Below are 25,916 nucleotides of genomic sequence, written 5' to 3'. Positions count from 1 at the left end.
ATTCCTTGGCTAGGAATTCTCTGAGGAAGAAATTCCCTCAGTGTGTCTCCTTCTCTCCCACTGACATTATTTTCCCGGCAACTGCTGCAAAATATCTGCGTCCCAACTAAAGATCTGCTCTGTAAGGAAATATGTTGTTGGTTCTACCTCTGGAAGTTTCGAACTAGAAATCGAATTTCTTTGTCAACTCACTCAGAGAAATCGATTTCTCCTCAACCTTCGCCCTTCAGGCCTTCGAATTGCGCTGCCTCCTGGGGTTTCGAATTGTTGCCTCTGCAGAAATTTCGAACTCCCTCTTCCTTTTTGCTTCTAATCTCTTCTGCTCACGATCTGCCCTCTGATACCATGTGAAAATTCCTTAAACCCGGGAATCCCTACTACAACAACTAATGATATTTCTCCTACTTGTTAGATTTACATAAACAAGTTATTTGTTGTTTCCTATGGCAAACACTGAAATACATACACTGCAGAAACTAAATATAGCACAAGAGAGAAATAATCATACACACATCTACACTTATTTTTGGACAAATGTCCCCGGAAAAACCCAATGTGGGAAAACCAGTGCAGCAGCTTTGAGGGTTTTATTATTATGCAGTAGTAAGTTCTGAATACAACTTTTGTACGTCTTCCCGACAATCCAGTTACAAAGAATATCACTGACAGAGAGATTTGTGAGATTACCTCACACTATCACTAGAAGTCATGGTTGATCCAACCCTTGAATGAACAGCCCCTGGTTGCCTCTACGCAGTGTCTGCATTAGCCCAGTGTCACACTGTTTAGGACCTACGTCACTCTTCTTGGCTTATCGATTTGTCTTTGAGATTTAGACTTCTGCTATCCCGGTCTCATACCCCGACTTCCAGCTACAGAAATCGAACCCTCCGCCAAATTTTGGAGTCCCTCAAGGCTTTTGTGCTGCCTCTGCATGGCCCTGCGTAGCTTTGCATTAGTGTCTTTTGGCTCAATGTTGCCTCTCCCGAATCTCTCTCTGCCTCCTCTGCTAAGTATTCCCGGATCAGGAGAACTCTCCAACCAGAACTATCCTTGCCCCTCATTGCAAAATCTCACTTTGAATTTCTCACGGCAGCTGCTCTGCTTCAGAAATTCAATCTTTTGAACTCTTTGTGTGTTCTCCAAGTGCCCCTCAAGCCTCTTCTTATATCTTTATGTTGGACAACAAACAACCCAGATTAACTTCTAATCAATGGCCTAGATCATTTGGCTTGATTCTCGTCTTCTTCTAGAAGTTACACCCACACTTTAGATTAATACCCATTAATTATTTTAATTCCCTAAGTTTAGACTTAAGGTTCCATTAAAAATAATTAATTATTTTAATAAAACTGTCTCCGGGTGGAATTTCCCAAAACGATTTCTGGATATTGGAGAATTTGTGTCTAAGCCTCCCAGCAAAATTTGAGACTTAGAGCACATCTGATGCTACCTGAAATCAACAATTCGAGGGAGGAGCAGCAAGAGGTCTAGATCTAGCCAAGGAGGGCTTGATCAATAGATCAGATCCAGTTGTTGTGTTTCTCAAATGGATCATTATCTTTGCTACGAGAGCCCAGAGTAGTAAAGTAGCAGGAGGATTGAGGATTCAGCAATGCGCAGTCAGATACTTGAGAGATAGTGCAAAGCCAGGGAGGCACAGTGAGAGACTCAAGGGACAGTTGCAAAGCCAGTTGCAGTGACACAAATAGATTAGTGAGAGTTTGAGACTCAAAAGGAGTCTAGCTTCAGAGGGAGTAGCCCTATGGACGCTTGATCTTCAGGTTCTGAGAGATCAATACACACAAGTGCAATGATGACTTCAATACAAAGGCATTAACATGTGAGATCAGAGTAGCGCAGTTGTGCATAGGATGGTTCAATTATAGCATGTAGCAGCAGAATCAGAGATTGTCTGCAGCGTGGGTCAGTTCGGATACAGCATGTTCCCACAAACTAGCAGGTAGGTGATATACTCACGAAGTCCCTGGGGAGGGCCAAGTTCATCTATTTCAGAGAACAAATGGGTATAGTGGAGAACACCTTCCTCGCTAAGAGGAAGTGTTAGCTTTTTGGATATGGTAACATCGAACAAGTGTTCTAGTCTTAGATTGTGTCTAGAGGCTAAGGAACACAAGATATCGAAAACCCAGAAAAGGTTTCGCGAGAAAAGACTTGGAGACACCTTAATTAACTTTATTAGCCATAATTAAAAAATATCCTAAGTCTAACTTAGGAAGTGGTTAATTAAATTGTATTAATTAAGGAAGTTTATTTTTGCTCTAGAAGCTTCTATTGATGAAGCCAAATTGATCTTAGTCATCGGTTGAGATGTAATCATGGCCATTGAGACTCCAACAAGAGATTATAAGAGCAGGTCAAAGGGATTGGAGAAGATACAATTAATGAGTTGAGCAGTTTGACTACCTAGTTGCAGGTATTCAGCAAAGGCTTATTTAAAGCTAGAGAAGCATCAGAGAGTAGGGGATGGAATTTTCCTCAATATTTTCTAGTGTCTACGAGACAAGAATGAGGAGGTCGAATTCATCTGAAAAGGAGGCCAAATATAGCATCGTGAGTTAGCTAGTTTACCCAGTGCGAGTTGTCGGAGGAGTCACATTTCAGTTGCCTATTGTCGAATCAAGGTCCTGGAGGCAGAGCAAGTGGGTTTCAGAGGAAGAGGGAGGCTAGATGACTTGCCTGTGTTGAAATATGTAACTAGGTCTAGTCTTCATAATATGTAATGTACTCTTGATTCTTGTATATTGTAAAAAGAAAGGGAAAATAATTATATTAGCATTATTAGCATTAATTTCATGTTCAAGATTATTTTTGTTTTAGGTCAAAGCACCCATTGAGTGCTTCTAGGTTTTGTCATAGAGTCAAGAAGTCAAAAGAGTCATTGTCACATGTATTAGACCCTATTGGGCATTTTGTAACAAGTCAAAAGAATTTATTTTGAGTCAAAAGTGTCAAAATACCCCTCCAAGACCAAGTCGGCCTAGCAATGAAGAAGTCAGCCTAATTAGGGCTATTCGTCCTCCTTGGAAGCCTATATATAAGAGACCATTCGACCTCATTTGGACATTCACTCACTCATTCAATCAAGTAAGCGAAGACAAGAAGAATGAAGGCAAGCGAAGGGCTAGAAGAAGGAAGAAAAGATGAAATTTTGATTTTTTACTCTCTATCTCCCATGCGTGCGAAGGAAGTTAGGGTTTCTACAGCTACAAGGTCGAAGTTTCTAAAGAAGCAAAGAAGGGACAAAATCCAAGGAAAGAAAGTCAACTTGATCACCTACAAGCCTTTGAAGAAGAAGAAGCCCAAGCGAAGGAAGGAGGAAGCCTAAAAAGCCCTAATTCATCCACACGTGCGAAGTTGCAACTTGTTGCAGGGGGCACAGATTGCAGATTTTTAGTGAGGGCTGAAGTTTGTAGTTGGGAGTCGAAATTGTGCATTTGGAATTGATTTGACTTGGTTTGACTTGGTAAGAAGAAGCACATCCTCAAGAAGGTTTGACTTGGTCTTGGAAGGGTCTTGGTCTTGGTATAAAGGTCTTGGAATTCGTCATTTGAAGCATCTATAAGAAGAGAAGAGATTTTTGTGGGTTTTCCTCTCTAGGAGAGGTTTTGGCCTTGGCTAGCAGCCTACATCTTGTGTCCATGTGTACTATTGATCTTCATGTTTTGGTAGATATTTGATGATAGAAACAACATAATAATAAGAAAATAAGAAGCTAATAAGAAAGAAAAGTAAATATCACAAAGCAGTTATCAAGTCAAAGAGAAATCACTTCAATTGTAGCCCTATTGATCTCTCAACATCTTGGAGGTATCTCTGGGGCTGAATGATTTTATCTGCGGACTACAAAGCGAGCAGCAAGAGAAGTGTGAGTTTGCCAGAGGGTCAGATAAGTTGCAGAGGAATACAAGGGTGTCTTCTAATTTATTTTGCCAATAGAACATTGTCGAAGCTTTGCCAGATTGGCAAGCAGATCATTGTACTCTTGAATTGTTGAATAATAATAAAACCCTCATTTGTTGCACTGGTTTTCCCTTTGGGGTTTTTCTAGGGACAATTTTCCAAAAACAACAGTGTTATATTTTTGCGTGTGTGTACATCTATTTATCAATTCCAGTTTTTATATTTCCGCAACATATTTAATTTCTAAATAATGCAATAGTGAATTTATCATTATTTGTCGAATAATAATTCAGAAGACAAATAAACTACTAACAATTAAAAGATAAATATCTAGTTGTATTCAAGGAATTTTCACAACTCTCATTATTCTTACTGATGTTGCACAATTGGCCATCCATAATCAAAAAAATGTGAAGGCCAAAAAAATCATCATGGATGGGATGAAAGATCATGTGATCCCTTATCTTTCCGATAAGAAGAATGTTAGGGAAATGTGGGAGGCTCTAACTAAGTTATATCAAAGTGACAATGCCAAAAGAAAAATGGTATTGAAGGAGAAGCTGAGAAACACTAAGATGTCCAAGTCAAATGCAGTTGCCACATATCTCACTAGGATCAAACAAGTGTGAGACTAATTGGCTGCAGTTGGGGAGGCCATGCTAGATCAAGAGTTGTTGAGGACAACCCTCAATGAGTTTTCCAAGCATTAGGAACCTTTGTCAAAGGGATCATAGCACATAAGCACCTACCTAATTGGGAGAAGTTATGGGATGAATTCAAATGGGAGGAGATTCGAGAGGAATCTCTTCCTGGGAGTCACTCTAAGAGTGATGGCGAGAACCTTGCCCTTGCCAATCAAGCAAGGGAAGGCCAAGAAGAACCTAGGAAGAAAGAGTACTTCAAGAGTTGGAGAAAAGAAAGACATGAGCAAAGTGAAATGCTTTGCATGTCATAAGTTTAGCCACTATGTAGGCCAATGTCCAAACAAGAAGAAAGGCAAAGGGAAGTCACAAGTCGTTGCATCAACAAACTCAAAGGTGAGTGAGTTTGCTAACAAGTTCGAGAAAGAGTTCTCGTGGGTGGCATGTCTTTCTAGCACCATTGGTAAAGGTGCCTGGTTCATGTACAATGAAGCATCTCGTCATATGACAGGATTGTGGAGGATGACCTCGATCTTACTATGGAGCTTGGCAACAATGTCATATGTGCAGTGGAGGGCGGTGGAACTATATAGTTTCAACTAGATTCATGTGAACCCATTGAGGTTATAGATATTTTATATTTTCTAGGGCTACATAAGAACCTTCTTGCAGTCTCAGTCATGAAGGACAAGGGATATGAACTTCTTTTTTGAGATGGACAACTGATTGTAGGGCGAAGATCTTCTAATTCGAGTATAGGACAAATCATTGGGAGGAGAGAGGGTAATATGTATATGATGAGGGGTCAACCATTTAGGGCCTTGGTTCATGACAATGACAACTTCTGCAAGCTTTGGCATAGAATGATGGCACATTTGCATCACATGGCCTTGCTTATATTACGAGAGATTGTCACTGGTCTTCTTGAATTTAACATGGATTAACAAGGTGTATGCAAAGGATGTGCTTTGGGAAAGTATGCCAAAATTACTTTCCCAAGCAATGATTCTAGGTCCAAAGGGTTGTTGGATCTAGTACTCTAGTACATTTAGATGTGTGTGGTCCTATGTCAATGGGGTCCTTGAATGGGTACAACTATTATGTTACCTTTATTGATGATTGTTCTAGAAGGACCTCGATCTACTTCATGAAGACCAAGGATGAGGTCTTTAACAGGTTTTGGGAGTTTAAAGCTCTTGTTGAAAACTAGATTGGCAGGAAGGTCGAGGTCCTTAGATTGGACAATGGGAGTAAGTATACCCCTAATGAATTCAAGGACTTCTGCAGAGAGGTGGGCATCAAGAAAGCATTGACAGTTCTTTACAAGCCACAGCTAAATAAGGTTGTTGAGAGGAAAAACAAGGCCATTGTTCAGGATCTACCCATGTTCCTGTGGGCAGAGGTGTGAAGTGGCGCACTATAACATGAGTGCTCACAAGGACTTGGGGGACAAGATTCTTGAGGTGTTAACAAGAGTGAAATTAGAGGTGGGACATTTCTGCATCTTCAGGTGTCTAATGTATATCCATGTACCATCAGAGAAGAGGACGAAGTTGTGTGAAAATTTGGAAGCCCCAAATTTCAACTGCAACAATTGATTACGTTTCTTTTATTGTTATTTGTTGTACAAAATTATTTACTGTTTCCCACAGTAAACATCGAAACGGATACACTGCAGCCTTCACCATTTAAATAAAATGTGGAAACAAGAAAGTGAACAAGAAAGAAATACACAACACATCTACATAGTTATTTTTGGACAAATGTCCCTGGAAAAACACAGTGTGGAAAACCGGTGCAGCAGCTGAGGGTTTTATTATTAAGAAGTAGTAATTTCTTAATACAATCCCTGGATGCCCTGTTGGCTATCCAATACAAAGAATATCACTGACAGAGAGAGGAGTGAGATTACCTAACACTATCACTGGAAATCCTAGCTAATCCAGCCACTGAATGACTAGCCCCTAGTTGCCTCTGCGCAATCATTGCGTCAGCATAGCGTCAAATTGTCTAGGGTTTGCATCACTCCTCCCAGCTAATCGATTTGCCTTTGAGATTTTGACTTCTATTCCATCGATCTCACACCCCGGCTTCCAGCTACAGAAATTGATCCCTCCAGAAAATTTTGGATCTCCTCAAGGCTCTGCGCTGCCTCTGCGTGGCCTTAAGTCAACCTCTTTTGGCTCTACATTGCCTATCCCCGATCTCTCTCTGCCTCCTCTGCTGAGTATTCCCAGATCATGAGAAATCCCCAACCGGAACTATCCCTGCCCCTCATTGCAAAAGCTCACTTCCATTTTCTCACAGGTAGTTGCTCTGCTTCATAAATTCGATCTTCTAAACTCTACTCAATATATTCTCCAAGTGCCCCTCAAGCCTCTTCTTATATCTTTTTGTTGGACAACCAACAGCCCAAATTAACTTCTAATCAATGGCTCGGATCATTTGGACTCGATCTCCGTCTTCTTCTAGAAGTTTCACCCACAGTTAGATTAATACCCTTTAACTATTTTAATTTCCTAACTTTAGACTTAGGCACCCATTAAAAATAATTAATTATTTTAATAAAATTATTTGCGAGTGGAATTTCGCAAAACGATTTCTGATTATTGGAGAATGCATGTGTCTAAGCCTCCCTGCAAATTTTGAGACTTAGAGCACATCCAATGCTACCAAAAATCAACACTCCCTTTTAGCGAGGAACGTGCTCTAGCAATGCACCCTGCTGAAGCATCACTCTGTTCTGTAACATCTCCTTCTACGTTGTTGATGTTTGACATCCTATCCACCAACTACTACGCATATGTTGCATATGTACTACTGCTGACCCTACCACTTTCAACACTGCATCCATACTGCAACTCCCTCTCAATTCTGTATATGTGTTGCTGCTGGCACTGCCAATGCCAATACTGCACTTGCGCTACAACCTTCTCCAATTGTTGTTGCTACTGCATCAGCAACGGAAAAACATCCCAAATTATTGAACTGGTATTCAGTATGATGCATCTCATTGCTGGAGTTTTGATTGCTGCTAGTCTCTACGTCGATCCTCCGAAGCCTTTGCACTGCTACTGTTTCTGCTCTGTGCCAACTGCACTGTTGTCAACTCTAGCTCTGTGTTGCTCAGTCTCTAGTGCTCCTAGCCACTGCAACTGTCACTCTAACACTCCTCTACACCAACTAACCCAATCCATCCTGCAACTACTAATCTGGGCTCCCGTAGCAAGGTATTGATCCAAGAGGTGGACTCCTCAAGTATCCTGCCCAACTGTAGTTCTTTCGAACTACAGTTCCAAATCAACCCACCTCCCTCCCGAAGGAATCTCGACTATCATGGCAAACTCCTCACCGTGCGGCTTTCGGATCATGCTTCTCACCTCTGTCCTTCTCCCTAAGAGGACATTGTATTGCGTAGTGACGGAGTTCACCACACTGAAGCATTTAATCTTTGAGATGTCCTTCTTCCGCCTCCGCTGCCCCTTGGATGCGAGGGTTGCATTCTCTTCCTCCTTGGGCTTCGCCCCACTACTGCTACTTCCATCAAGTTTACACTTGACCAAGTCTCTCCTCTTGCTTAAGAGTTGACCACATTACTTCCCAGTCCGGCAAGTTCTCCCTGCCCAGGATGCTCTGAATAAATACTTGCCACTCCACTAACACAGAGTTGAGGGCAAGTCTTACCATTTCAGAAAACTGAGATGTAGACCCCACAGCTGCTAGCTCATCTCATGTCTCCAGAAGCTTTGCAAGCAAAAGATTAATGTGTTCCCCCTTTTGCATTTTCATGGACCTCATCTTCTACTTAAAATACATCTTCTGCTGCTCAGAAGATCCTTGATACAGCGTCGACAATGCATCCCACATCTCCTTGGAAGTCCTTCTGCCAACAATGTCACAGACCACATGATCCTTCACTCCGTCGAGGATCATTCTCTTTGTCTTCGTCATTTCTTCTTGTACTTTTTGAGCGGATCTAGATCTGCGGGAACAGCTACCACACTGTCAACGTAGGTCTTGAGAAAATGTTCATCCAGAAGGCATGACATACTTGCCTTCCAGATCACATAGTTGGATGCACCATCCAACCGATCCCAATTTCTCAACCCACTGGCTGCCATCTCTTCCAATCGAAAAAGTCAAATGACCTCCTCTCTCCTGCTATTACTTAGCAAATGAGAATTCGAATTTTCCCTGGCTAGAAATTCTTTGAGGAAGAAATTCCCTCGAGTGTCTCTTCTTCCCTCTGACGTCATTCTGCCCGACAACTGTCTGTAGAAAACTACGTCACACCAGAAACCCCTCTTCGCTGAAGCTTTTGTTGCACTGCTCCCTCTGTCGCTGACAAATCTCGATCTAGAAATCCTACCTCTCTGTCGACTCACTCAGAGAGAGATTTACCACAAAAATCTTTCCCTCTTGGCATGAATTGTGCACTCCCTCTAGGGATTCGATTTGCTGCCTATGCAACACTTCAAATTCCCTTCTTTCTTCAGCGTTGGGCTCTTCCAGCACTGCTCTCTTGTTTCACCTACAGCGCTGATACCATGAGAAAATTTGGAAGCCCCAAATTTCTAGTGCAACAACTAATTATGTTTCTTCTATTTGTTATTTACTCATCAAAATTATTTATTCTTTCCTACAATAAACACCAAAACTAATTCACTGCAACCTTCATCATTTAAATAAAATGCAAAAACAAGAAACTGAACAGGAAAGAAATACACAACACATCTACACAGTTATTTTTGGACAAAAATCCCCGGAAAAACATAGTGTGGGAAAACCGGTGCAACAGCTAAGGGTTTTATTATTAAGCAATAGTAATTTCTGAATACAATCTCTGGATGCCTTGCTGGCTATCCAATACAGAGAATATCACTGACAAAGCGATGAGTGAGATGACCTCACACCATCACTAGAAATCCTGGCTGATCCAGCCACTGAATGACTAACCCCTGGTTGCCTCTGCGCAGTCACTGAATCAACCCAACATCACACTGTCTGGGGTCTGCATCACTCCTCCCGGCTGATCGATTTGCCTTTGAGATTCTGACTTCTACTCTACCGGTCTCACACCCCAGCTTCCAACTACAAAAATCGATCCCTCCAACAAATTTCAAATCTCCTCAAGGCTCTGCGTCAGCCTACATTGCCTCTGTGTGGCCCTGCGTCAGCCTCTTTTAGCTCTACGCTGCCTCTCCCTGATCTTTCTCTACCTCCTCTACTAAGTAATCCTGGATTAGGAGAAATCTCCAACCAGAACTATCCATGCCCCTCACTGCAAAAGCTCGCTTTGAATTTCTCACCCACAGCTGTTATGCTTTAGAAATTCGATCTTTTGAACTCTACTCAGTATATTCTCCAAGTGCCCTTCAAGCCTCTTCTTATATCTTTCTGTTGGACAACCAATGGCCTAGATTAACTTCTAATCAATGGCTTAGATCATTTGTACTCGATCTCCGTCTTCTTCTAGAAGTTTCACCCACAGTTAGATTAATACCCTTTAATTATTTTAATTTCCTAAGTTGACTTAGGGTCCCATTAAAAATAATTAATTATTTTTAAAAAATTGTCTGCGGGTGGAATTTCCCAAAACGATTTCTGGGTATTGGAGAATCCATGTGTCTAAGCCTCCCTACAAATTTTGAGACTTAGATCACATCCGATGCTACCAGAAATCAGCACTCCCTCTTAGCGAGGAATGTGCTCTAGCAATGCAACCTATTGAAGCATCACTATATTCTGTAACATCTCCTTCTGCGCTACTGATGTTTGACATCTTGTCCACCAACTACTACGCAAATGATGCATTTGTACTGTTACTGACCCTGCCACTGTCAACACTGCATCCGTACTGCAACTCCCCCTCAATTCTGCACACATGTTGCTGCTGACACTGCCACTGCCACCTGCATCTACACTGCAACCTTCTCCAACTGCTGCTGCTGGCACTGCCACTGCCAACTGCATTTGCACTGCAACCTTCTCCAAATGCTGTTGCTGGCACTGCCACTATCAATACTGCATCTGCACTGCAACATTCTCCAACTGTTGTTGTTACTGAATCAGCAACGAAAAAGCATCCCAAATTATTGAACTGGTGTTCAATATGATGCATCTCGTTGTTGGAGTTCTGATTGTTGCTAGTCTCTACGCTGACCCTCTGAAGCTTCTGCGCTGCCACTGAATCTGCTCTGTGCCAACTGCACTGCTATCAACACTAGCTCTACATTGCTCAGTCTGTGGTGCTCCTAGCCACTGCAACTGTCACTCCAACATTCCTCTGCACCAACTGACCTGGTCCATCCTACTACTACTGATCTAGGCTTCCGCAGCAAGGTATTAATCCAAGAGGTGGACTCCTCAAGGATACTGCCCAACTGCAGTTCTTTGAACTACAATTCTAAATCAGCCCACCTCCTCAGGGAGGAATCTCGGCTATAATGGCAAACTCCACCTCAATATTAGTGGGAGCAGCTTTCGAATTATGCTTCTCATCTTTCTCCTTCCTGAGAGGACACTGTATTGCGTAGTGACCGAGTTCACCACACCTAAAGCATTTAATCTTCGAGGCTTCCGCCTCTGCTGCTCTTGCTGCCCCTTAGATGCGACAGTTGCATTCTCTTCCTCCTCCTTGGGCTTCGACCCACTATTGCTACTTTCGTCAAGTTTACACTTGACCAAGTCTCTCCTCAGCTCCTCTTACTTAAGAGTTGCCCACATTCCTTCCTAGTTCAGCAAGTTCTCCCTGCCTAGGATGCTTTGGACAAATACTTGCCACTCCTTTGAAACTGAGTTGAGGGCCAGTCTTACCATTTTGGAAGACTAAGGTGTAGACCCCATAGCTGCTAGCTCATCTCAGGTCTCCAGAAGCTTTGCAAGGAATGGATCAATGTGTTCCCCCTTCTGCATATGCGTGGACCTCACCTTCTGCTTTAAATACATCTTCCGCTACTCGGAAGATCCTTGGTACAACGTCAACAATGCATCCAACCTCTCCTTGGCAGTCCCTTTGCTAGCGATATCACAGACCACATGATCCTTCACTCCATCGAGGATCATTCTCTTTGTCTTTGCCATTTCTCCCTTGTACTTCTTGAGCGGATCTAGATCCATGGGCACATCTACCTCACTGTCGACATAGGTCTTGAGAGAATGTTCATCCAGAATGCATGACATCCTTGCCTTCCAGATCACATAGTTGGATGCACCATCCAACCGATCCTGATATCTCAACCCACTGGTTGCCATCTCTGCCAATCGAAAAAGTCGAATGACCTCCTCTCTCCTGCTGCTACTCAGCAAATGAGAATTTGAATTCCCTGGCTAGGAATTCTCTGAGGAAGAAATTCCCTCGAGTGCCTCTTCTTCCCTCTGACGCCTTTCCGCCCGAAAACTACCTGCAAAAAACCGCGTCACACCAGAAACCCCACTTCGCTGAAGCTTTTGCTGCACTGCTCCCTCTGTCGCTGACAAATCTCGATCTTGAAATCCTACCTCCCTGTCGACTAACTCAGACAGAGATTTACCACTAAAATCTTGCCCTCCTGGCCTAAATTGCACACTCTCTCTAGGGATTCAATTTGTTGCCTATGCAGCACTTCGACTTCCCTTCTTCCTTCAACGTTGGGCTCTTCCGACACTGCTCTCTTGTTTCACCTGCAGCTCTAATACCATGTGAAAATTTGGAAGCCCCAAATTGCTACTACAACAACTGATTACGTTTCTTCTATTTGTTATTTACTGAAGAAAATTATTTATTGTTTCCAACAAAAAACACCGAAATTAATTCACTGTAGCCTTCACCATTTAAATAAAATGCAGAAACAAGAAAGAAATACACAACACATCAACACAATTATTTTTGGACAAATGGCCTGGAAAAAACATAGTGTGGGAAAACCAGTGCAACAGCTGAGGGTTTTATTATTAAGCAATAGTAATTTCTGAATACAATCTCTAGATGCCCTACTGGCTATCCAATACAGAGAATATCACTGACAGAGAGATGAATGACACTGAACAAAATTATTTATTGTTTCCAGCCACTAAATGACTAGCCCCTGCCTGCCTCTGCGCAATCACTGCATCAACTTAGCGTCACATTGTCTTGGATCTATGTCACTCCTCCCAGCCGATCAAATTGCTTTGATATTTTGACTTCTACACTACCGGTCTCACACCCCGGCTTCCACCTACAGAAATTGATCCCTCCAGCAAGTTTTGGATCTCCTCAAGGCTCTGCGTTAGCCTACGCTGCCTCTGCATGGCCCTGCGTCAGCCTCTTTTGGCTCTACGCTGCCTCTCCCCAATCTCTCTACCTCCTCTGTTGAGTATTCGTGGATCTAGAGAAATCTCCAACTAGAAATATTTCTGCCCCTCACTGCAAAAGCTCACTTCGAATTTCTCATCGGCCTCTGCTCTGCTTCAGAAATTTGATTTTCTGAACTATTCTCGATATATTCTTCAAGTGCCCCTCAAGCCTCTTCTTATATCTTTCTGTTGGAAAACCAACGGCCCCAGATTAACTTTTAATCAATGGCTCAGACCATTTGGACTCAATCTCCGTCTTCTTCTAGAAGTTTCACCCACAGTTAGATTAGATTTCCTGTATGTTTGTAGGCATAAGAAGACCATGTCCCCTACCTCAAAGTGTCTCTCCATCCTATGTTTATCAGCATAGACCTTTTGATGATTCTGGGCCACCTGCAAGTTGTTCTTGAGAGCGTAGATTGCCTGTATGGTTGTAGGCGTAAGAAGACAATGTCCCCTACCTCAAAGTGTCTCTCCACCCTGTGTTTATCAACATAGACCTTTCTGCTTGAGCGTAGATTTCCTGTATGGTTGTAGGCATAAGAAGACCATGTCCCCTACCTCAAAGTGTCTCTCCACCCTGTGTTTATCAACATAGACCTTTTGCTGATTCTGGGCCACCTGCAAGTTGTTCCTGAGAGATCGGAGAATCTCCTGGCTCTCTTGAACCCAATCCTTTGCCCCTAGGGCCCTACTATTCCCAAACACCATGTCAAAAAATGAAAGTGCATCATACCCATAAAGTGCTCAGAATGGGGTCATACAGATGGACATGTGATAAGTAGTGTTGTAACAGAACTCCCCGAGGTGTAGCCACTTGACCCATGCTCTCTGTTGTCCAGTCACGTAGTTGCACAGGTACCCTTCCAGCCACTTGTTCACGATCTCTGTCTGCCCGTCAGTTTGGGGATGATAGCTAGTGTTGGATGTAAGTTCTGTACCCACTAACTGGAACAACTCCTGCCTAAAAGCCCCCATAAACCTATTGTCCCTGCAACCGGAAAACCTCCCGAAAGAACAACTCGGCCAACTGGGAGGTTGAAGATCTCGTTGGGATAGCAAAGAAGTGGGCGAACTTGGTCAGCCTATCGACCACCACATAGATGCAGTCCCGCCCCTGTGCTACGGGAAGTCCCGTGATGAAATCCATGGATATGCTCTCCCACTTCCTCTGCGGAATGGGGAGCGGCTGTAGCAAATCGGCCGGGTGACTCAGCTCCATGTTGTTCCTTTGGCAATCCACGCACTCTCTCACATGTTTCAGCACATCTCCTTTAAGACCCTGCCAGGAGAACCTCTCCCTAACGGTACAGTATGTCTTGAGGAAACCCGGGTGCCCCGCTAGTGGAGAATCATGGGTTGCCTGCATGATCCTCTCCTTCAACTGAGATCCTGGCACTAAATAAATCTGGTCCTTGTAGTAGATCACATCATCCATCACCCGGAATCGATAATCTCAGTGCATGCCATCCAAAATGTTGCAAGCCTGTCTATCTTTGGAGTACTCAACCAATAGTTGAGCCTTCCAATCCTGTGTGACATCCATCAAAGATAGAGTTGTGGGTCTCCTAGAGAGGGCATCAGCTACCACGTTGTGTTTTCCCTTCACATACTCTATCTCAAAGTCGTAAGCCAGGAGCTTACTCATCCATTTATGTTGCCTGTTATATACCTAGGGGGGATAATATGGGGTACCAAGGGAGGTACCCAAGGTAATAATGTAATAATGGGATGGGCCATAGTAATAAATAAGGTGGTTAACCCATATCATGTAAGGGACCACAAGTAGTTAGTAATAATGTAATGGGTCCATGGTATTAGTTTGATGGTATGAGGGAACCATGGTAATGACCCATGGTATTGTATGTATGAGGCCCATATAGAGGCTAGAGACTCCATGTCAAGGAATAGTGTCAAGGAATATTGTATGAACAGGCATATGGCTTGTGGAGTGTTCTCCTTCCTTAAGGAGTGAATGTGTGGTGTTACCCTACCTTAAGGGTTTGATCAATAAAGAAGCATTTCTATATATTTTGATCTTGTTATTCTTGGGTTATTTTCTATTCTCATATATTTTTGGGTTAGATCTATAACAAGTGGTATCAGAGCACTTTCTTGGGCAAAAAGTGGAGAATTCTTTTTTATCTTTGCAGGATTTTGGGGGCGACGAGTTTGCCGATCAGATCTGTACATTTTGGTGCAAGATATGTAAAATCTAATTGCAGATCTGGATTCTTTGTGAAAAAATAGCTGATTTAAAAAAAAAAAACAGTTGAATCGGAGTCTGGATGAAGGAGATATCGCTGATCTAAAAATCAGTGGGGTTGCAGACAATTTTTCAGGGCAGCGAGTTTGCGGCGCAGATTTGGATGTCCTGGTGCAAGATCTGCAAAATCTAATTGTAAATCTGGAATCTGTGAAAAAATACCTAATTTCAAAAAAAATTAGTCGAATCGGAGTCCGGATGAGGGAGATATCGCTGATTTAAAATCAACGCTTTTTGCAGAAATTTTGGTGACGGCAGGAGAGTTGCAGCGCAAATCTGAAATTCTAATGCCTGTATCAAGATTTCTATCACATGGGCAGATGCAGAATGGTTGTCCCATTTCCGAAAACAGGTCATAATACGAATTCTAAGCAATATTGACTAAACTGTGACAATTTTAAATTTTCGCCAAGTGAAATTTTTCCAAACCTTCATGGCTTCTAGCAAGGAATTTTTTACAGGGAAAGATAATGGTCCTACTATTGAAGAATACATAAAAGAACAGAAATCATTATGGAAAAACAATTGGAAATGGTTTGCAGTGCAATTCTTTAGAGATGATGCAGCCACATGGTGGGGATTACTTAACCAAAAGAAGTGTTACAACTTGCCTGATGAAGAATTTGAAAAATTCCTTTTAGACCGATGGTCTCGTACTAGAAAACAAGATAAGGAGAAACATATGGGGTTATTTCCTACTGGTATATCTTTATTGCAGGTTCATGGATTGATTCAGAAGGAGAAAATCGGTGTGTCTATAAATCCTAATTGCAAGCAAAACCTTATAAGTGTTAATTTGGCAAAAATATTGCAAGTTCCAGCAAAACACATTGAAATTGCACAGATTGATAATGAGGATGTTCAAGTTTATAAAGATTTGAAGATTTCTATGGACAAGTATGTATTGCATTCTAATTTTTATGCTTCAGATGTGGTTGATGTGGATGTTGTTTTGGGATACCCTTGGATGGAAGAGGTGGGTACTATCAATATTAATGTGCAAAAGAAATTCCTGAAGCTCTGGTCTAAAAAGAAAAAAATTACATTACAGAATATTTCCATTAATAAACAGGCTGAAGTAGAAGATGTTCCAGGGACTGACATATCAGATGATGAGCCATTGATGGTCGACAACCAAACACAAACATCAAACCAGGTACCAGAAAAACAGGTAGAGTCCAAAGAGGTTGAAGCAGAAAATGTTACATCGGATGAGGACTCAGTGGTTGAGGTAATATTGGAAGATAAGAAACAACAGCAGGCACCACAACATGTACCAGATACCAATCAGGCTCCATTAGGTGGTGAATTAAAGAAAGATACACCGTCAGCATATCACCACCCACATCACCCAGCAAGAAAACAACCAACAAGATGGCAACAAATTAGCTACAAGGACAACAACCCCTGCATGGCATATAGAGAGGGGTGACGATCCACCTACTACACATCAACACAGAAGAGCTGCCATGGTCAACTTCCCTCTCAAGCGAGCGAGGCACCAGCAAGATCGAGGGTTCACCTTTCTCTTGGATGGCTAGATGCACGTGCATGGTACCAGTGGACTACTCTTTTGAATAGATCTTATTATTTGTGTTCTTCCCATGTTTCGGGGACGAAACATGCTAAGGGGGGTGGAATGTTATATACCTAGGGGGGGATAATATGGGGTACCAAAGGAGGTACCCAAGGTAATAATGTAATAAAGGGATGGGACATAGTAATAAATAAGGTGGTTAACCCATATCATGTAAGGGACCACAAATAGTTAGTAATAATATAATGGGCCCATGGTATTAGTTTGATGGTATGAGGGAACCATGGTAATGACCCATGGTATTGTATGTATGAGGCCTATATAGAGGCTAGAGACTCCATGTCAAGGAATAGTGTTAAGGAATATTGTATGAACAGGCATATGGCTTGTGGAGTGTTCTCCTTCCTTAAGGAGTGAATGTGTGGTGTTGCCCTACCTTAAGGGTTTGATCAATAAAGAAGCATTTATATATATTTTGATCTTGTTATTCTTGGGTTATTTTCTATTCTCATATATTTTTGGGTTAGATCTATAACATTGCCTCTCCTCTAAGGACTAATGTTCAAGGAGGAAGCGAAGACTGTTGTGATCCGTCTTCACTTTGAATCGGTTGCCCACTAAATACTGCTTGAATTTGGCCAGTGCATGCATCACTGCCAACATCTCCTTGTCGTACACAGAGTACAACTGGTCATGAGGCTGCAGTTTCCTGCTCTCAAATACAATAGGATGGCCCCCCTGTGTCAAATGGCCCCAATCCCTTCACCGGACGCACCACACTCTAGCACAAATGGCTGTGTGAAATCCGGCAAGGCTAAGACCGGACAGCTGCTCATGACCCTCTTGAGGCGCGTGAAGGCCTCCTTTGCAACCTGCGTCCACACAAAAGTTCTCCTCTTCATCAAATCTGTGAGGGGTGTTGCAAGCTGTGAGAATCCTCTCACAAATCTCTGGTAGTACGTACAAATGCCCAAGAAACCCCTCAGCTCCGTCACATTCTTGGGTGTGGGCCAATCTAGAATTTCCTAAATCTTCTCCTGATGCACCTTCACTCCATCCTCCCCAATCACATGCCCCAAGTGCAACATCTTTGTTAGCCCAAACTCACATTTGGACAACTTCGCATACAACTATTGCTCCTCAAGTATGCGAAGCACCTCCTCCAAACACTGAAGATGCTCCTCCCATGTTCTGTTGTAAATGAGTATATCGTCAAAGAAGACTAGAACAAAACATCCCATCTATCTACGGAACACGTGATTCATACAAGACTAGAATGTGGCCAGAGCATTGGGTAGCCCAAAGGGCATCATCAAGAACTCAAACTGTCTATAACGGCAGCGAAAGGCAGTCTTCGAAATATCCTGCTCCTTCATGCGAATCTAATGGTATCCTGAGCACAGATCTATCTTAGAGAAGTATTTAGCTCCCCTAAGCTCGTCCATCAGCTCATTTATGCATGGGACGGGGTACCTGTTCTTCAAGGTCTTTTTATTGAGAGCCTGGTAGTCTATGCACATGTGCAGCGTCCCATCTTTCTTCTTCACCAGCAACACGAAAGAAGCAAATGGACTCGAGCTAGGCAGGATGTGCCCCAACCTCAACAACTCTTGAATGGCCCGCTCTATCTCATCCTTATAGGCCTTCGAGTGCCTATAAGGGGTAGTGATGATTGCGTTCAGCCCCTCCTCTAACTCAATGATGTGTTCAAATCCACAGTCTGGCGGTCTACCTGGTGGGACATCCCCAAAAACCCCTTGGTGCTTCTCCAACAAGGCTAGTATATCAGGATGTATGACCTGCATCGTTGTCCCTGACTCCAAAATTTGTAGCTCAACTGCCCACTCCACATCTCCATGGCGCAGATCTGCCTCCATCTAGTGGGTTGAAACTATCTGAGGGGGATAAGAGTGCATGCCCCTCAGTATTACCGACTTCCCATCCGGACCCTGGAACTCCATCTCGAGTTTCTGCCAATCAGTCATGACTAGTCAGTGGTCACTTTGAAATGGCTCTACAAGATCAAACATGGAGCTGATGGGAGTGCTGAGAAATCTGAGGCCAGATTTGTACTGGTTGCCCGATAAACCACCATTCATTCGATTATAGCCCTTGCTACCTCGCAAGGTTGGAGCCTACACCAGATGGATGTCAAAATTGCTTTCTTGCATGGTTCGCTTAAAGAGGAAGTGCATGTGGACCAACCCAAGGGGTTCGAGGTTCAAGATCGTGAGATGCGTGTATGCAGGTTGAAGAAAGCCCTCTATGGGTTGAAGCAAGCCCCTAGGGCTTGGTATGAAAGGATCAATAGCTATCTTATGAAGCTGGGATATACCAAGAGCAATGCTGACTCAAACCTATACTTCAAGGTTGAAAAGGACATACCTCTCATTCTGGTCCTTTATGTGGATGATCTCTTTCTGACAGGTGATGACCTCTCATTCATCAATGCAAGAGGGAGTTGGCTTCTGAGTTCGAGATGAAGGACCTAGGATTGATGCATTATTTCCTAGGGTTGGAGGTCTGGCAAAAGCCAGGTGAGATTTTCCTTTCTCAAGGAAAATACATTGTGAAGCTACTTGAGAGATGTGGGATGGTGGATTGCAAGTCCGTGACTACTCCGATGGAACTCAACTTTAAGAAGCTATGTGGAAGTGTTGTTGGGCCCGGATTAGCAAACCCTTCCGAGTATCGTCAACTTGTGGGGGGCCTGATGTTCTTGGTCAACTCTCGTCTTGACATATGCTTCATTGTGAACACGTTGAGTCAATATATGGTCGAGCCTCATAAAATTCATTGGATTTCTGCTAAGAATCTCTTGAGATGTCTTCGGGGCACAATCCACTATGGATTGAGATACACTGCCAAGAATTTGAGGCTACATGGATATACAGATGCTGACTGGGCTGGCCGCGTGGTAGATCATAAGAGCACATTAGGGTGTTGCTTCTCTTTGGGGTCTGCTTCAATATCATGGATGAGCATGAACCAGAAATCAGTTGCACTAAGCATTGCTGAGGCCGAATACATCGCTGCGAGTATGGCCTGTTGTGAAGCAGTTTGGTTAAGGAAGCTCTTCAATGAGCTATTTGAGCATGTGTTAGAAACCACCGTGATCTTCTGCGACAACCAGAGTGGGATTCGCTTATCAGAGAATCTCTTGTTCCACGACCGCTCCAAGCACATTGATATCAGGTACCACTTTATCTGGGATATGGTACAATGGGGAGCAATAAGGCTCCAACACATCAGGATGAATGAGCAGGTCGCAAACATTCTCACGAAGCCTTTGGGGAAAGTTGAATTCTTAACCTTCCAAGAGAGACTTGGAGTCGTGGAACGACCCTCCTATGAGGGTCTTGTATGAGTTGGACACAAAGCTATAGGAGCTCCTGGGGGCTTGGGGTATTTCTTAGAGCTATGAGTGACCATAGGGTGAGTGGTTCACCTTCCCTATGATTGACATATGCATTGGATGAGTGATTCACTTTTTCCTATGTCATATGAGCAAGATGAGTGGTTCACCTTCTCCTGTTCATGCCCTGGCACACATCCTACCCATAGAGTCCGGGACTCATGGGAAGTACCTCTCATCTGGCCAATGAGTTGGGAAAAGATGGTTAGGGACCATAGCACTACCGATGGACGCATCGTGTACTGCCGTACTCCCTATGACTAGGATGCATGGTGTTCAACAACTTGATTTGGGATCAAGGACTGACTTTAATCAATGGAGAGTGGTATGATCTTATGACTCACTCTCGATCACTTCTTCTTCATTATTACTTCATGGTTCAGCAAAACAGAGCAGGGCAGTGATGACAGGGATGGTACATGATGATAGGATGGCATGATGACAAATGGATTGGCAGGTGGAATTCTCCCTAGTTGAGAGGGAGTGTTAAAATTGGCAACTAGGGCCAACTTCCACCTTAAGACAGCTCATATGATGGAGATGATTATTGCATTGGATTCCTCTTTTCGAGAGGTACAATTTTGATATAAAGATCATCTCATTCTAACAAGCAGAAATGGAATTTTGAATTTATTCTTTCTCATGGACAAATTGTCAAGGTCGGCCTCAGTGAAATGTAGGCTCATGAAGCCCAATGGATGTGTCTCCTCACCCTCAACGAAGTGTATAAATAGGAGTGACCTCTCTCTCATTTGGACATCATCTCAACTCATCACATCATCTTCTCTCTCCTCTCTTGATTGGTTCATACAACTTGGAGGCTTCTCTACTTCACACATGTGGAAGAGGACGAATTTCTGGACTGGTTTTGGAGGCCGAAAATTTCAGAGATTAGGGCAGCATTGACCAGCATTGAGTTGGGTTGTTTGACCTTGCTTTGGTTTCGATCTGGAGGGCAGAATTCCAATTTCTGTAGGCCGCATTCATTGGCACGATTTTCGAGGTGTTTGGGTCTATTTGACTGTGTTGACTGCAACATTGACTTTCTGGTTTGATGGCAGAAATTACAGTAGACTTTGACTGGGTTGACCGAGCTGTTTTTGGGTTGACTTTGACTCCCTTGGCAAGCCACATTCTTCTGTTGTTGACCGAGCTGCTTGAAGGACATTTTGGGGTAGCTTTGACCACCGTTGACTTTCTGGTTAGAGCTGCATTGACTGCTGATTGACTACTGATTTGGCAGGACTGTTTTGGACATGTAATTCTGATAGTTGTACTCTCTCTCTCTCTCTACTGAACTATTGAAGAATAATAATAAGATTTGATGAAAGGGTTTCCCCACATTGGGGTTTGTCCCTGGCATCCATCATATCTTGTGTTCTCTTGTCTTGGCTTGACTTCTGCACATGTTTTTATGTGTTATCTGCATCTACTATCAATGTGTTTAAGTTAATGTGATTGCTATTGGATATAATAGGAAATTATCATTGGGCTCATAAGGAACATTGAAGTAAATTGTGCTAAAGCATAGAACATACCATTGTTATCTAAAATTAACAGATGACCAGTATGTTTTTCAGTGTCTTGAGAAGAACAAGGGAAGCATAGGCGGAAACAGCAGCAGAAACAATTTAAAAGAAATGCAGAAGCATCAAGTGTGGACATGTTGACTGTCAGAGTTTGACAAGACCTTTACCATGGTACAATGGCTTTCCACCAACACAGTTTCAAGGGTTGGGTGGTATGCTGATCGTGGAGCCTCAAGAGATAGGACAGCAAATAGATCGGCCTTCTTCAGCTTAAAGGAACACGATATTAACATACATGTGGAGCTCACTGATGATAGCAAATAAACAATTCTGGGTTGGGTTCTATCAAATTCCACCTACCAGCAGGAGAAATTCTAGAGCTCAATGAGGTATTGTATGTTCCTAGTATGACTAAAATCTGCTTTCAAATTGGTTTCTAACAGATTTGAAGTGCAGGGCTGAGTTTGACAATCAAGGTGTGATCATGAAAAGTCATAGCCCTGATCTTGGTCAAGTTTTGGCCATAGGAGTTAGACAGGGTGGACTTTACATATTGCTAGCAAATCCTATGAAGCAGAGAGCCTTGTCGACTAGAGCTTCAGCACAGAAAATTCAGTCACCTAAACCATCGATCTTTGTCTTTTCTGAAAGATATCATGGTTGGATTTCCTAATTTCAAGGTGCAGAAAAGAGGAGTGTGCAAGGGTGGTGCACTCAGCAAGCATGACAAGGCTGTCTTCCCAAGCAATGAGCACAGATCAAGAGGGATTCTTGATTTGATTTATCAAATGTCTATGGACCAATGTTATCAACTTCATTGACTAACAATCTTTATTATGTTAATTCCATCAGTGATTCTTCCATAAAGACCAGAATATATTTTATGAAGACCAAGGATGAGGTCTTTAACAAGTTCAGAGAGCTCAAAGGTCTTATTGATAACTAGACAAGTAGGAAGACCAAGGAATTAACACTAGAAAATGGAAAGAAGTGTACATCCAATTATTTTGATTCCTTTTCTAGATAAGTAGGGATCAAGAGGAAATTTATGGTGCCTTACAACCCACAGCAAAGTGGGGTTGCAGACAAAAAGAATAGGTCCATAGTAGAAACTGCTAAGTAGATTCATGACTTAAATCTACCTATGTTTCTTTGGGCAGAAGCATGTTGTACATAATCCACATACTGAATTGGTTCCTGACATAATGTTAAAGGAGAAGACTCCAAAGGAAGCTTTCCATGGGGAACAAACTTCTTGTTTCTCATTTCAGAGTGTTTGGGAGTCTAATTTACATTCATGTTCCAAAGGATAAGAGGACAAAGCTTAAACCCAAAGGGTATTCTCGTTGGCTACAATGTGTCCTCTAAAGCTTACAAGATCTATGCTCCATCTCAAAGGAAGATAGTAGTGAGTTGGAATGTGAAGGTTGATGAAAATGCATGCTCTTCAGGGTCAAAGGGACCTCCAGCGAAAGTTGAGGAGGTAGAAACAATTGCTGTCCCAATTACTGTTAGCATGTGCAAATTCAAATCATCTGGGTTCCAATACAAGTAAAAACATTTTTACCTTATAGAACAACTAGAAAGCCAATGTGGCTTACTTAGACATTGCACTTTGCAGAAGGCAAAGGAGTAAGTTGGTGCTTCAAGAGTCAAGACTTCTTTGCAGGTAAGTCATCCTCCAAAGAAACTTCCTAGTTATGTTGCACTGATGTCTTCCATCACTAATATAGAACCTTCCAGTTATGAGGAGGTAACAATAAAGCAAGTATGGAAGGATGCCCTTGTGCAAGAATACAACTCCATCATGAACAATGATGTGTGGGAGATTGTGCCCACAAAAGAGGGGAAATCAATTGTTGATCCCAATTCATTATACAAAGTGAAGCACACAGATGATGGCAGCATAGAGAAGTACAAGGTTCAATTTGTAGCAATTATATCAGATGGATGTAAAGACAGCCTTCCTCAATGGTGCAATTGTGAAAGTACATTAATCATCTGACAGGGTTTGAGGTGCATGGGCCAGAGTCCCAATGTGAAGGCTGAAAATAATCCCTCTATGACTTACGTAGGCACCACATGCTCAGTAGTCCAAGATTTATAAGCTGTTAGGTTTGGGCTTCACCAAAACTTTTGCAAATCCAATCTTTATTATTTATTTGATAGACTTGATCTGCTCATTTTGGTCCTGCAAGTAGATGACTTGATACTTGCAACAAATTCTGAGAAGAGCATAGCAGGGTGAAAGGCAGAGTTGGCATATGAGTTTGAGATGAACATTCAACTAATGCACCATTTCATGGGTCTAGAGTGTGGCAGAGCCCAAGTGAGATTTCCTCAGACAAGTTAAGCATACAATTGAGATTGTAAAGAGGCATCAAATTGATGGACCGTGAACCCTTAGCTATCCCTATGATACCAAATCTGAAGTTGCATGCTGAGTTGGATTTAGATTTGGTTGATCCTTCAGACAGTTGATTGAATCTCTAATGTGTCAGGTTAATACCAGACCTAATATATGTTTTGCACTGAACACTTTGAGCCAGTATATGGTTGAGTCAGGACAGATTCAGTAAGTAGGTGCAGAACTGTAAACATGTGCCCCGTTCCTTAAACAGCACAGGACGGGAGATGCTAACTGGGCAGGGGATGTTGGTGACAACTTCTCAGGCTGTTGATTCAGGTTGAATTTAGGACTGATATCCTGGTTCAATAAGCAGCAGACATCAATGGCATTGAGTTCAGCTGAGGCAGAGTACATCAATGGCAAGTTGACAAGTGAAATGTTGGAGCCTACTACGGTCTATTGTGATAATCAATGTTGTATCAGACTCTTTGAGAAACCGCTATTCCATAACCACTCCAAGCACATTAACATCTGGTGCCCCTTTCTCAAAGTACAGGGTTCAAAAGGGCGTAGTTGTTCTAAAGTAGTTCAGACAGATCAACAAGTTGCAATGTTAGAATTTACCTTGTTTAGCCGCGATAGTCTTCTCTATATAACCAGAGTGCACTCAGTCAGCGGGTACAAGGGCACACTATTGTAGGGAGCAGTAATGGTAGCAGATTGCCTTGGTCCTGTGTGGAGTAGAGTGTGAGGGAGGCGCAGTTTGTCTTGGTCGTGTGTGAAGGAGAGTGTGGAGGTGCAGTTTGTCTATGTCTGCCAGCTGGCCGGACTTACTTTGTTAAAGCTCTATGATCGTAAGCCCTCTTAGTTATCCTTTAAGATATGGCAATGTCGTGTTTAAGTGCTAGGACACGCAAGCCTGTGGAGGCTGCTTTGGCCGCCTACCTTTTCTTGTTTTATAAATACAATGCCATAATTATGAAATAATCATTTTCTTCAAAAACTTAAAGAGAGAGAAAGATGATTCTGACATGAATTCGATCGTGCAAATTTGAAGCACTCATTACAAGCCATATCCTTGAAGACTATGAAAAGCACAGTAACAGAACACGAAGTGACTTACACAGCGATATCCTCTCCATCCATGAACCTTTCCTAATTTATACGCCTTCAGATGGATCTTGATCAGATGGATTGGACATAATTAGGCAACCCTCTTGTTGATTACCAGAAACAAAGGCCTGTGACCAGTAGATTCAAAACATGAGCAATGTGTGTACTTCAACAAATGATTTGACGTTACAATAAGAATGCCTGATAAAACATTAAAGCCCTAGTACTTAAATTCAAAAGAAGAATCGGTTCAGATTGAGAAGGACAACCTGCAAAAATACGAAAATCATGAACGACTGGTCTACCTGGTCGGGAAAGTCGGTGATGCTGATTCCAGATCGCGATTAAAGTTTGCCGGCGATGTGGTGGAATGGAAAAAATGCGTGATGATGTAGAAACCGCGGGAGCCCACATCGCCCATGTCAAGTGGCCACATCACCAGACGCGTCGGAATGGACTCTGATTTACCTGCCGGTCCAATTTAGAGCTTTTGCACTTCGAACCCGAGACCTTTGGTCCCGATGATTATTTTAAGGAGTTGATTTTATTATTAGTCCCTGCCGAGCCACGGCTGGGACTATAGTAATCAAAATGGTGGCGCTTTACATTAATTTGAACTGGTTTAATACATATTTTCATTATATATTATAGCTTATAGAATTAGCCAATAATCATAAAATATCACAATAAACTAAATTTTTGAAAAAATAAATAATTCTGTTTGAGAAGTCATAATTTTAAATAGTATATTTAATGCCGTTCCTTCTTCATAATATAACCATCATGATTTAATATTTCAAAAATATATATTATATATCATTACAA

At 42.4% G+C, this 25,916-nt stretch overlaps 1 protein-coding gene across 4 annotated transcripts in view; it reads right to left on the bottom strand.

The window, feature by feature from the left end:
* Positions 1-25,645, bottom strand: part of LOC149239873 (Exostosin family protein) — a 135,892-nt gene extending 110,247 nt beyond the window's left edge. For 2 of the 4 annotated variants that reach the window (XM_089373564.1, XM_089373562.1), the window contains exons 1-2: positions 25,397-25,645; positions 25,102-25,219 (exon numbers count right to left, since the gene is read on the bottom strand). The gene's annotated coding sequence lies outside the window, so the exon portion shown is untranslated. Of the gene's footprint in view, positions 1-24,602; positions 24,735-25,101; positions 25,220-25,360 lie in introns of those variants that run through there. The other 2 variants (XM_089373563.1, XM_089373565.1) reach the window with 2 other exon arrangements.
* Positions 25,646-25,916: the final 271 nt, after the last annotated feature.

This window comes from Pinus tabuliformis, chromosome 8 (genome assembly GCF_031772625.1).
Source record: "Pinus tabuliformis cultivar Carrire ecotype Pingquan chromosome 8, CPIR1, whole genome shotgun sequence".
Classification (NCBI taxonomy): Eukaryota; Viridiplantae; Streptophyta; class Pinopsida; order Pinales; family Pinaceae; genus Pinus; species Pinus tabuliformis.
This window is presented reverse-complemented; position numbering and strand designations above follow the sequence as displayed.